The sequence below is a fragment of the Podarcis erhardii genome (genome assembly GCF_964252035.2).
Source record: "Podarcis erhardii genome assembly, chromosome: 1".
Taxonomy (NCBI): Eukaryota; Metazoa; Chordata; class Lepidosauria; order Squamata; family Lacertidae; genus Podarcis; species Podarcis erhardii.
The window spans coordinates 57727447-57740462 of record NC_138497.1 but is presented as its reverse complement, the minus strand read 5'-3'; the positions used below and the strand labels follow the sequence as shown (position 1 = coordinate 57740462).

The window sequence follows — 13016 nt, the reverse complement described above, 5'->3', positions numbered from 1 at the left end:
TAGGAGTGTTGAACCTCTGGCCCAGAAGATGTTCTTAGATTACAACTCTCATCATTGGCCATTCTGGCTGGAGGGACTTAGAGGACAGAGGCAGACACCACTTGCCACTGATCTAAAAAAATCAAATACAAGAAATCGGGGGAAATTTCTTAAAATGAGAGAAATTGGAGGGGGGAAATGAACATGCCTATATAAACGCTGACAGAAATCAGTTTGGAAAAGCAAATGGAAACGTTAGGAGGGACTGAACAAATCGGATGTCCACAGCAAAGCATTTGGGACATAGCAAACAACCAGAGAAAATGTTCACTGAAGAAAAGAAAAAGGAACTACTGTTCAGAAAGCCAGAAAGAATCAGAAGAATGCATAGATAGTTGGGCGAGAGCAATGCTTCTCTTCCGGAGTTCTCCCAATTCCTAAGTCTTTCAATTCAGCCACTGCATTGAAGCTAAAGACTTCCTGCTTGAGTGATGTGGAGCCAGCTTGGCGTGATTCAAAGTAGCTCTTTAACCACGTTCTTCAGAATCTGAGGTATAGCCTTCTCTTTTCTTTTTTCTTTTTATGGTGCCATCTGCCTCATCACAGCTGCCAGCCCCAAACGTTAACTTTTTAATGAGATTGAAATATGTACTTTAATGAGACCAAAAACTTTTAATGAGCCTCAAAATCAAGCATAAGGCTTGCACTCCCAACAATTCTACTTTATGTGATAACTGAAGTATTTCACGAGTTGTTTACAGCTCAGGCTCAACTTATTATAGATTGCATCTCTGTGTCTCTGTCGGCCAACACATCTGAACATTGCTGCGTCAGAGCTGCTTCACATTAACTGAGGTTCAACAGAAAACGTGTTGCCTAAATACCAATTCCCAAGGATGAACATGGATGGGAAAGAGACTGCTTCATACTACCCACAAAGACAAGGATTGTGGTTCCTGACTTTTCCAGCATTCAGCTTCCAGATCTAGAACTATGAAAGAGAGAGAACAACTTTTCTCTAGCCACCTTCTCCACACCATACATAAGAAAACAAAACACCCTGAATACAAGAAACGTCTGCATAAAAGGAAGGAGATGAAGCATAAGTCGACATCAAAGACAAATCGGTTTTTGTTTGTATATTCATGTCAAGGTTGTTGTTTTCCATTGTGCAACTCATGAGATAAGAATCACCAGGATTTGAGCAGGATGATGATGACTGTCTGCCCTCCACGAAACAGCTTGGACGTGAAGAAAAACATGCTTTCACACAAAAGAAGTTTGCATTTGGAAAATGTGAAGACTATCTTGTGACTTTATTTCTATGATGTTCAACTCCCTAAAGCCTAGCAACTTGACCCTTTCTGCAGAAGTTTATTGAGAATCAGAAAATCCATATTCAGATCTCTGTTCTAATTCAAGGGGCACTGAATCACTTCTCCATGAGTGTCCAGCAACATGGCTTGGTGGGAAGTTTATCATCATGGAAATAAAGTCACACAGTACACTCTTCACAATTTCCAAATGCATATGTGACAACATTTAGCCTAAGCAAGCTGCCCCCCCCCAATATGCTTTGTAAAATGTGGGTTCATTTCTGTCAGCGCCATCTTCATTTTGTATGTACTGTTGCACAATTAACACATCATTGTTTTCGTGGACATCTGTCTTGTTTTAATGAGCCTGCATTTTGAAAGAGGATTCTTTGATTTTAGAACCATTGTATCAAAATTCTTTCGTTCAGAATCTTGTATTAGTTGCAACTGCACTGTGACCTTTTATTATTATTAGGGGTTCAATGTCCAATTCTCCAAAGAAACTGTATTAAGTCCATGAATTGCAGAAAAGATACAGAAACACTGTGGCTGCTTTTCTGGGCATTTCAGCTGGACTAATGTGCCCCACCGGGCTAAAAAAAAACAAAACCTCTTTCAAGTAAGTATGCACAATATACGTGGGGGGGGACGGACCCAGGGTAGAATAGCAACCCTGAAGTGTTCATAATTAAAACAATATTTGGTTTAATAAATTTGTCAGGGGCAATAAATTCTGGCATCTTTTTCTTTCAAAGAAGACTTTTTCTTAATAACCTTTCTAGATGGTTGCTTCTCAGGGACACCAATCGGTTGCTAAATGGTTGTCTATATTTACCCAGAATCTGATGAAGCATTGAGCTCTAGTTCAGCTGCAACAGGCATGTTTATGAACATTTTGGACATTTTTTGTTAGATGTGGTGGATTGTAGGTCAATGGCTGGTTGCTATAAGGCAATTCTAGCCACTGAGGCTACCTGGGCCTCCAGTGACAGAAAAGAATCCAAAACCACTACCAAACTGCATATCTGCTCCTTCAGGGCAATTGCAACCGTGTTCAGGGCACACAACTGACCAATTTCTTGAACATGGGACCCCCTCACCCACCCATCTTACCAGGATTCAAGCCCTGCCAATTTTCCCTCATCCATCCCAACATTGCACCCTGCCTCTCCTGATCCAGAAGTTGTGATGAAATAGAGTGGAGTGTCATCACCATACTGATGGCACCTTGCTCCAAACTGCTGATGACAATTCTCAGCACCTTCATGCAGATACTAAACAGAATTGGGGGTAGTAACTGCCTGGGGCCCAAAAAGCTACTCTCTGGAATTGGTCCCTTAGATAGGAACAGAACTACTGTAACACAAGGGCCACATTTTCCATTCCATGGAGTCAGGAGGATAACATAGTCAATGGTAACAGAAGCCACAGAGATCAAGAAACAAAAGCAAGGTTGTGCTCCACTATATTGATTTTAATATAAATCAACATGGAAGGAAATAAAGATAAAAATCGTAACTTCTATGAGTGCACTCATTGCTATTGCCAACAAAAAAGAAGAAATGGCCATTATCCCATCTTAATACTGATGGGAAAAACATACATTGGAGACGAGGGTTACAATCTGCAAAGCAAATGAACTCTAAGCCCGTTCCTTCTTCATTTCACCACATCTCCTATGCCAGATATGTTTATATCATAGTTAGAAGAAACTTGTCTGCTGTAAATTGTCTCCAGTTAAATGGTAAGGTTTCACAAGGAAACTGATACACTTTGGGTAAAATAGTGGACTTTGAGCATATGCCTTGGAGAAGATGAATAAACTAATGAGAGAAGGTTTTTCATCCCTAAGACTGACCATCATGGACAGATGAGTTAAAACTATTTGTGCAACATGAAAAGCACAATAGTTTATCTATCCTTTTATCATCAGTATCAAAAACAATGCAGCTATTTTAAACAATTTTGGAACGAGAATGTGCTCCAATGTGGAATATGTGATGCGATGTGAAAGTTGAAAATGCTGATCAAGTTCAAGTCTTGATTAGGTTCTTGCTGATCAAGTTCAAGTCTTGATTAGGAACTTGGTGAGGTCCACTGCATTGAGTATGTGAGCTGTAGCACCAGATGGCTCAAGTATTGAAGTTCTGCCTTGGCCTACCAAGAAAAAGACAAATACAGTACTGTATTTGCCCAAATGACCTTGACTTCTAGCACTCCAGCATTCTGGTGAATCTTAGATCCATGTGTGAACAGTTCAGATCCATTAATAAGGACAGCAAAACATAAGAGGAAGGCCTCCTTTCCAGGGGTAGCCATTCCTTGCAGTGACTTGGAATAAATATGAACTATGAAGTAACGACTGCTCAAGATTCTTCTCATACATCTGCATTTTATTACATGGGATTTAAGCATGTTTCCACTGTTCTTTCCTTGGCTGCTGTTGTCTGTGCTTCTCATAGATGCTGCCAGGAGATTCTTAGCTGCAGAATAGAAACCTATCCAAATGCTCCCCCCTCTGCTAGCTCAACTAAAGCCAAGATAAATACTGAGATTATTTGGTTAGCCCATTCACTTACTCCGTGAGAGCTTCTGTGTTTCAAATGACATATATGTCTAGTGAAACATGCATGGATTAAACTACTGGACTTTAGAGGGATCTGCACACAAGGTATATATTATTGACTTTCTATCTAATGATCGATCGATTGATTGGATAGAGATCTTATAATACATAGATATATAGCAAGCGGGAGTGAGCCAGGACCTATGAATTCAGGGTGGGTATCTATATTTGCTGGGTACCCAGCACTGGGAAACTGCTAGGACCCCAGTGCTCCAGCAGGGCCTACTGCTGCCACTTGCCCTGAGCCCCACATATATATTTTTTTAAAAAAAATAGCTTGACGCTCTTTGCATCATAGATGGTTGGATTTCACTGACATATTAATTTCCTACAATGGCACTTGATCCTGCTTCCAGTACTGACCAGAGTGCTGCAGCCACCAAGCAGGCCTGATAGGGCTGACCGACTGAGGAGAATCTAGATGCCACTTTGCCTACAGCCTTCTCATCCCTGGAGCTATCCCTGTATGAAGGCAGGTGATTAGCTGTGGGAGGAGCTTATCAGAGCTTGCAGGGCAGCAGCTGAAGAAGGAGCAAAAAGGGTTTTCTTGTGTGTGTGTTTCTTTGTGGCTGATTAGCTGCTCTCCCTGTGCAAAGGTCAGAGGGGGCAGGGTTTCTGTTGAGGCAGGTGATTAGCTGTGGGAGGAGCTTATCAGAGCTTGCAGGGCAGCGGCGCGTGCAGTTTGATCCATCTTTTAGATTTAGGGGAGCTAGTCTCAAACGTTTGTTGGGGGAGACCTAGGTTTTTTGGGGGGGGGGGAGTTATGTGTCCTGTCTTCACGCTTTTTATGATGGAGGACCGCTGTAGCCACCCCCAACGACACATTCTCAAGATGGAGGGTGAGGGAACAGCTGCAGTCACCTGCGGTTCCTGCGCAATGTTTGCCATCTTGCCAAAGGTTGCAGGCAGCTTTACCTGCAGCAATTGCATGTTGATTGCCCTCTTAGAAGACAAAGTCCAGCAACTGGAGGAACGTGTAGCTACGCTCCAAAGAATTAGAGAGCTGGAGCTCTTCTTGGAAGCAACAGAGCACACTGTCTCCACCAAGGAGGAGACAGGGGACTCCCCTGAGAAGGAGGCTAGTTCACCAACATGGAGAAACGTGACTCAAAGAAGTAGGAGGCCCAGGGTTCGCTCTGATTGTTTAGAAATACACAGTCACTTTGAGGTCCTCTCCCCTAGCATGGAAGATGAAGAGCAGACTCCATTTGAGGATCTCTCCCTCATTACAGATCAGGTATATGAAGATGAGCAGCAAAGTCAGTCCTCAGGGAATGTGCAGGTGACCTTGGAACGGACAGCTCACGGAAGAACCCCGACCAAACCTAAGAGGAGGCGTGTAGTGGTGATAGGGGATTCCCTACTGAGGGGAACAGAAGCAAGATGTCTCGGGAAGTGTGCTGTCTCCCCGGGGCTAAGATCCAAGATGTAACTGAACGACTGCAAGGAATCATAAAACCCACTGACAAATACCCCTTCCTCTTGGTTCATGTGGGAACCAATGACACTGCAAGCAATAGCCTCCAGAAGATCAAAAGAGACTACGAGGCTCTGGGCAGGAAATTGAAGCAATTAAATGCACAAATTGTCATCTCATCTGTCCTCCCAGTTGAATGGCGTGGCCCAGGGAGAGAGGGAAATATAGTGGAAGTGAACAGCTGGCTTCGCAAATGGTGTAAACAGGAACGGTTTGGATTCTTAGATCACGGACTGCAGTTTCTTGAAGATGGACTTCTGGCAAGCGATGGGCTGCACCTCACAATGGTTGGGAGGAATGTTTTTGCCAAAAATCTCAGAAACCTCATCAGGAGGGCTTTAAACTGACTAATGTGGGGGAGGGAGACAGTGCTCCTGAAGGTAGGAGTCTATCAATTGATGAAGATGATCATCCAAATGTCATAGACCAAATGGAGCAAACAGCACGCAGACCTTGTGGTGGGAGGAAAAAATCCTTAAATAAGAGACACGGGGGAATGATTAATGGACTTCAATGTCTGTACACTAATGCGCAAAGCACGGGAAATAAACAAGATGAGCTTGAGCTCTTGGTACAGCAAACTAAATATGACATAATAGGCATCACTGAAACCTGGTGGGATAAGTCCCACAATTGGAACGTAATAATGGAGGGATACAATCTATTTCAGAGAAACAGACCAGACAAGAAAGGGGGAGGAATGGCGTTATATGTCAGGGATGTGTATACCTGTGAAGAGATCCAAGATTTAGAACCTCAAAGCCAAAGTGAGAGCATTTGGGTCAAAATTAAGGGAGAGAAGAATAACAGTGACCTCACTGTGGGAGTTTACTATAGATCCCCAAGCTAAACGGAGGACATAGATGATGCCTTCCTGGAACAGATGGCCAAGCATGCAAAAGGAAGGGAGATAGTAGTAATGGGGGACTTCAATTACCCAGATATTTGTTGGATGTCAAACTCAGCCAAGAGCATAAGGTCAAACAGATTCCTCACTGGCCTTGCAGACAACTTCGTTGTCCAGAAAGTGGGAGAAGCAACAAGAGGAACAGCCATTTTAGATCTGGTCCGAACCAATGTTGATGACCTGGTTAGTGGGGTAGAAGTTGAAGGATCATTAGGCGCGAGTGATCATGCTCTTCTGAAGTTTACTATACAGCGGAAAGGAGCAGCCAAGCATACTAGGACTCAATTTCTTGACTTTAAGAAAGCCGACTTCATAAAACTTAGGGAAGTTGTTTTAGTGTTGTTAGCCGCCCTGAGCCCGGCTTCGGCTGGGGAGGGCGGGATATAAATAAAATTTTTTATTATTATTATTATTAAGTGCTGGGTGAGATCCCATGGACAGTAATACTAAAAGGAAAGGGAGTTCATGATGGCTGGGAGTTTGTTAAGAGGGAGATAGTAAAAGCACAACTTCAGGCAATACCAATGAGACGGAAACATGGAAGGTGCCTAAAGAAGCCAGGGTGGCTATCTAAAGAACTTTTAACTGAGTTAAGATTTAAAAAGGATGTGTACAAAAAATGGAAAAGGGGGGAAACAACCAAAGAGGGATTCAAACAAATAGCCAGCACGTGTAGACACAAAGTCAGAAAAGCTAAAGCACAGAATGAACTCAGGCTTGCTAGAGAGGTTAAAAGCAACAAAAAAGGCTTTTATGGGTATGTTCATAGCAAAAGGAAGAAGAAAGAAACAGTGGGGTCACTCAGAGGAGAAGATGGTGAAATGCAAACAGGGGACACAGAAAGGGCTGAACTCCTCAATGCCTTCTTTGCCTCAGTCTTCTCCGATAAAGAAAACAATGCCCGACCTGAAGAATTTGGAGCAAATGATTCAGCAGAGGAAACACAGCCCAGAATAACTAAGGAGATAGTACAAGAATACTTGGCTAGTTTAGATGTATTCAAGTCTCCAGGGCCAGATGAACTGCATCCAAGAGTATTAAAAGAACTGGCAGATGTGATCTCAGAACCACTGGCAGTCATCTTTGAGAATTCCTGGAGAACAGGCGAAGTCCCGGCAGACTGGAGGAGGGCAAATGTTGTCCCTATTTTCAAAAAGGGGAAAAGAGAGGACCCAAATAATTACCGCCCAGTCAGTCTGGCATCAATACCAGGGAAGATTCTGGAGCAGATCATTAAGCAAACAGTCTGTGAGCACCTAGAAAGGAATACTGTGATCACCAATAGTCAGCATGGATTTCTGAAAAATAAGTCATGTCAGACTAACCTGATCTCATTTTTTGACAGAATTACAAGCCTGGTAGATGAAGGGAACGCAGTGGATGTAGCCTACCTTGATTTCAGCAGGGCATTTGACAAGGTGCCCCATGATAATTCTTGTAAAGAAGCTGGTAAAATGCGGTCTTGACTATGCTACCACTCAGTGGATTTTTAACTGGCTGACTGACCGAACCCAAAGGGTGCTCATCAATGGTTCCTCTTCATCCTGGAGAAGAGTGACTAGTGGGGTGCCACAGGGTTCTGTCTTGGGCCCGGTCTTATTCAACATCTTTATCAACGACTTGGATGATGGACTCAAGGGCATCCTGATCAAATTTGCAGATGACACCAAACTGGGAGGGGTGGCTAACACCCCAGAGGACAGGATCACACTTCAAAACGACCTTGACAGATTAGAGAACTGGGCCAAAACAAACAAGATGAATTTTAACAGGGAGAAATGTAAAGTATTGCACTTGGGCAAAAAAAATGAGAGGCACAAATACAAGATGGGGGACACCTGGCTTGAGAGCAGTACATGTGAAAAGGATCTAGGAGTCTTGGTTGACCACAAACTTGACATGAGCCAATGCAATTCTGGGCTGCATCAATAGGAGTATAGCATCTAGATCAAGGGAAGTAATAGTGCCACTGTATTCTGCTCTGGTCAGACCTCACCTGGAGTACTGTGTCCAGTTCTGGGCACCACAGTTCAAGAAGGACACTGACAAACTGGAACGTGTCCAGAGGAGGGCAACCAAAATGGTCAAAGGCCTGGAAACGATGCCTTATGAGGAACGGCTAAGGGAGCTGGGCATGTTTAGCCTGGAGAAGAGGAGGTTAAGGGGTGATATGATAGCCATGTTCAAATATATAAAAGGATGTCACATAGAGGAGGGAGAAAGGTTGTTTTCTGCTGCTCCCGAGAAGCGGACACGGAGCAATGGTTCCAAACTACAAGAAAGAAGATTCCACCTAAACATTAGGAAGAACTTCCTGACAGTAAGAGCTGTTCGACAGTGGAATTTGCTGCCAAGGAGTGTGGTGGAGTCTCCTTCTTTGGAGGTCTTTAAGCAGAGGCTTGACAACCATATGTCAGGAGTGCTCTGATGGTGTTTCCTGCTTGGCAGGGGGTTGGACTCGATGGCCCTTGTGGTCTCTTCCAACTCTATGATTCTATGATTCTATGAATGGCAGCTGAAGGACATTGCACTTGGGTTGCAGACTTGTCTCTTAAGCAGCTAATTATGTCCAACACAGAAGCGGAAAACCAATTTTTAAACTCCTAAGCAGTGATGCTTCAGTCAGGGAGTTGGTGAACAAAAAGGGATTCGATGGCCCTTGTGGTCTCTTCCAACTGTATGATTCTATGATTCTAGGATGATTGTGAATCCAAGGAAATCTAGATTTCCTTTGCTGTGTCAAGCAGTTATTGAACATCATCCCTTTCATATACATTACTTCCAGTTGTGTATATTAGACTAACGTTATAAGCCTGTGGCCTGATTTTGACTCCTAAGTCCCTCATAGCATCACTGGTTTGGGCTAGGCAATATTTGTTTACCAAGGTTAATTTGAATGGATTGGCACTAATACAATTTCTAATTTGGGTTTCTCTGACTCACAATAGTCTACTAGTCTGATCCTTGATAGCAATCTTGAACATCTGTGCAATAGTTGCGCTTTTCACATGGAATACAATGTTGCATTTTTACACATTGGTGCGATTTCAGTGAAATCACTGCTTCAGGTTTCATAAGGACAAACACAGGCCTCCTTTGTGCATCATTTGCATGAAGAGGGGCAAAGCATGTTGTCAGGGACTTACAGAATACGTCTCCACCCCCACTATGATGGCATCCATTTCTTCCCAGTCCCATCACTGTCCCATGAGTTAGCATGCACATTTGAGGGTTCCTCGAGAAAACCTGTTCATTGAGCATTTGTCCTGATTTGCTTGCACAAATCTTATGTGATAGTTAGACTATGTCCAGTCTTTATTTAGCATCTTCTGATTGGTTTACACAGCAGTTATACAATGACCATTCATCCTGATTTGCTTGTGGGGTGCTTATACACCTTACCATTAAACATTCATTCACCCACACTTTTCAGTGGATCTCCTTGTTATGGTCTTAGCTGCCATGTGTGCACCTTAAAAACAACAACTGTGTGCTAGGGTGACTGGTTGCTTTAATCCACTTTAACTGGGCAAACCTAAATTTCTGGTTTGTGCTTGAATTTCTCCTAACAATTCAGAAGCACTCTAAGTCATGTGTGTGTTGAACTTTCAGGCCCACCCACTCCCATGTTTCAAGTTTGTGCTGGGCCTAGAGAAACTGTGCAAAAGACCAAACAGGCCAACCAATCAGGCAGATTACAGTTTCAGGGAGGGACAAAGAGTAACAGAATATAACTTTGTCCTACCTGCCCTAGTAGACCAGACTGTCAGCAGTATCTTCCTGCTTCGTTGTAAGGGTTCCTAACTAGGCTAGAAGCAGAGAACTCAGGACAGATCAATTGGCCACAGGTGAGGCTGCATTCCAAGGCAGCTGCGGATAAGGAAAATTGATTCCTAATGGAACTGACCGTGCACTTATCTCAGTTCAGTATTATAATTAAGGCACAGAGGTGAGGTGAGCTCAAGATGCAACTGCAGCAATCCCTAGGGAAGTGGTTGCTTGACCCATATTACCTAACTTGGGCTTTGAGTGAAGCATCTTAGCAGTGCAGTCCTCCACATGTTTACTCAGAACTAAGTCCCACTAAGTTCAGTGGTGCTTTCTCCCAGGGAAGTGGGCATAGCAGCCTTCACCAACCTGGTTACTTCCAAATGTTTTTGGACTACAGCTCCCATCAGCCCTGGCCCGTAGTTTGTCCAAAACATCTGAAAGGAACCAGGTTGGTGAAGGGTTGGGTCCAAGACTGCTGCCTTAGTGCCAGATTCAATGAAACTGTTGTACTAGCGCTAGTGAGAGCTACTGCAATGAGCCTCGCTAGTGCAACTGTACCTTTCTTCCTCTTTCCCCCCTGTGCACCCCCACCCCAAATTGGCTTGGGATGCAAGTGTGTCCAGGAGAACCCCCAGAACAGTATACCAGAGGAGGTGAAAGGAGATTATCCCATCTAGTAAGGAGAAATGCTTGCACTAATGGAATGATTGTAATAGTACAATACTGAGTTCCATACTTAAGCACACTTATCCTGCCTGATCCTACAGCTCCATGTCATTAACACATCTTATTTCCTAAATTATTCTCTCTCTCTCTCTCTCTCCTGCCTTCATACTTAATACCTTCCCCTCAAAAAAACCCCCAACAACTCTAATTGGGGTTGTTATCATCACTGTGATTTCTTACCAGGCAACATCTCCCTTACAGAGTCATTAGGCGTAGCCTGCTTTCATTAGTTAGAAGGAGCAATCCCATTAAGAGCCATTTGGATACTAGACGATGAAAGCAAAACAACCCCCACCCTAAATCCCTTCATTTTTGAGGATGTGCTACCTTTCTGTGAGATGTTAAAAGGATTACAGAAATCAAGTGTAGCATAATAGAATCTCTTGTGACAAATTATTTTAGGTCCTAAAGCTTAGTATGTACGGCTTTATCCTTTTTGACAGCTGTTTCTTGGAGCAAGTATATATGATCACAGTGCAGCCTGATTTGATGAGTGCATGCCATCTGGTGGAACCGAAAAGGCTTTTTGCAGAGGGAAGCTTTGAAAAACCGATCCAATTCTTCTCATCTAGAGTAAAGCATTTTTCCTGGTTCCTTCCGTAGTTTAACAGCAACCTTCTTTTTCAGGGTTCCTCTTTACCCCTCCTTCCCTGCCCCCACTCTCAACCCAATAGAATCCTATCCTTCACACACTGATAACTGAATGCACTGCTATAAAAAAGATTGAAAGGACGCCTCAAGGCCCCCTGGTGTGTATGTGAAATGAACCGAGCGGCAAACTAAATAGGTTACCCAGGTGTGCTATTTTTATACTCAGCCTTCCTCAGATGTGTCTGAAATCAGAAAAATATATATACCGTATATACACTGAACATCAACAAGTACCGTATATATTTGTCACGTTGTCACTTGGTGGCAATACAAAAGTGATAGTACCCACTCTCTGAAATGCCTTCTCTCAGGTAATTGATGAGCTGGAGACAGTAATGGTCTTTAAACGCCTTTTGAAGACCAATGAGTGGGATTCAACTAATGAGTGCTTGTCAACAGAAGCCCTGGACAAGGAAGTCACACGTTCCCATTCTCTGGCCCATTGGACATATAAGGTAACAACCTGGGAGCTTCCAGCTGTTATTTCAACAATGGATGGCTGGGGATATGTTTTTGCCCAACTTTTACAGAATCTTGATCAGGACTGGAATATGGAGAGAGGCATTTCTGGGGACATTAATTGTCCCCTATCTCTAGTTGCTGCCAACACTTTTGTCCCAATGGGAGATTCTTTCAATATAACCAAAGAGAAATGAACACAGAAGAGTTCAAGGCCCTGTTCCAGTCAACATTCATTTGTTCTCGCTGATTCCCACGCCCAGCCAAGTATGTTTAAAAATTTAGAAGTCTTGTGTTTACACTGAACAGCGCTTAGCAGTGTTGTTGTAGATTAAAGAGTAAATTCTTTGCCCCGATTTTTAGCTGGAATTATCCTCAGTCATCTCAAAAATGACAAATTGCATAATATTCTCAACTTCAGAAATGTTCTCTGTGACTGCGTGTTTTCTCTTGCAGATTCTAAAGTGCATTATATAAACATAATCTAGGATGAAATGGGGAGTCACAAGGCAGAACTTAAAGGCAATGACTAAAAGGCGTGATTAAAGAACTCATGTGTTTACACAGTAGGCTTTAATTCCAATGCTGATTTTTCACAGGAACCCATCTACAATTATTATTATTATTTATTTGATTTATTACCCATCCTTCACCATAAGGCATTGCTCATGGACTTCTGCCTCACCTTGCCTTTGGATCATGAACAGGATATCTCCCCACCTCCTGGATTTGAGAACTTGGAACACATAACATCTCTCCCTTTTCAAGATTCCACCTCAGTTTATTGGCTCACATCTTGTCCGTGACTGTCTCCAAGCACCTCAGCTGTAATGTATTTCAATGTATTTCTCTTTCCTCTTAGTTTTAACGTATCTGTGTGGAGTTTGTTATCTGGTTGGTTGGTTGGCTTTAAGTCACTTTAGGTTGTCGTGGGCAAGATAAAGCGACTGACAAATTTAATAATAAATAAATAAGTACTGCCTCTCCTGACTCAGATGGAGTAAAGCTGGGTGTCATCTGTATATCGATGACAGCTCACTCCATATCTCCTGATGACAGCTCCCTTGGTGCTCAGCAGTGCACCCTCCGAATAACTGCTCTCTG

The 13016-nt window shown here is 43.1% G+C and overlaps 1 protein-coding gene across 4 annotated transcripts in view; it reads right to left on the bottom strand.

Moving 5' to 3' along the window:
* Window positions 1-13016, bottom strand: part of SLC1A2 (solute carrier family 1 member 2) — a 93503-nt gene that overhangs the window by 36403 nt on the left and 44084 nt on the right. The gene's annotated exons all lie outside the window — the stretch shown is intronic.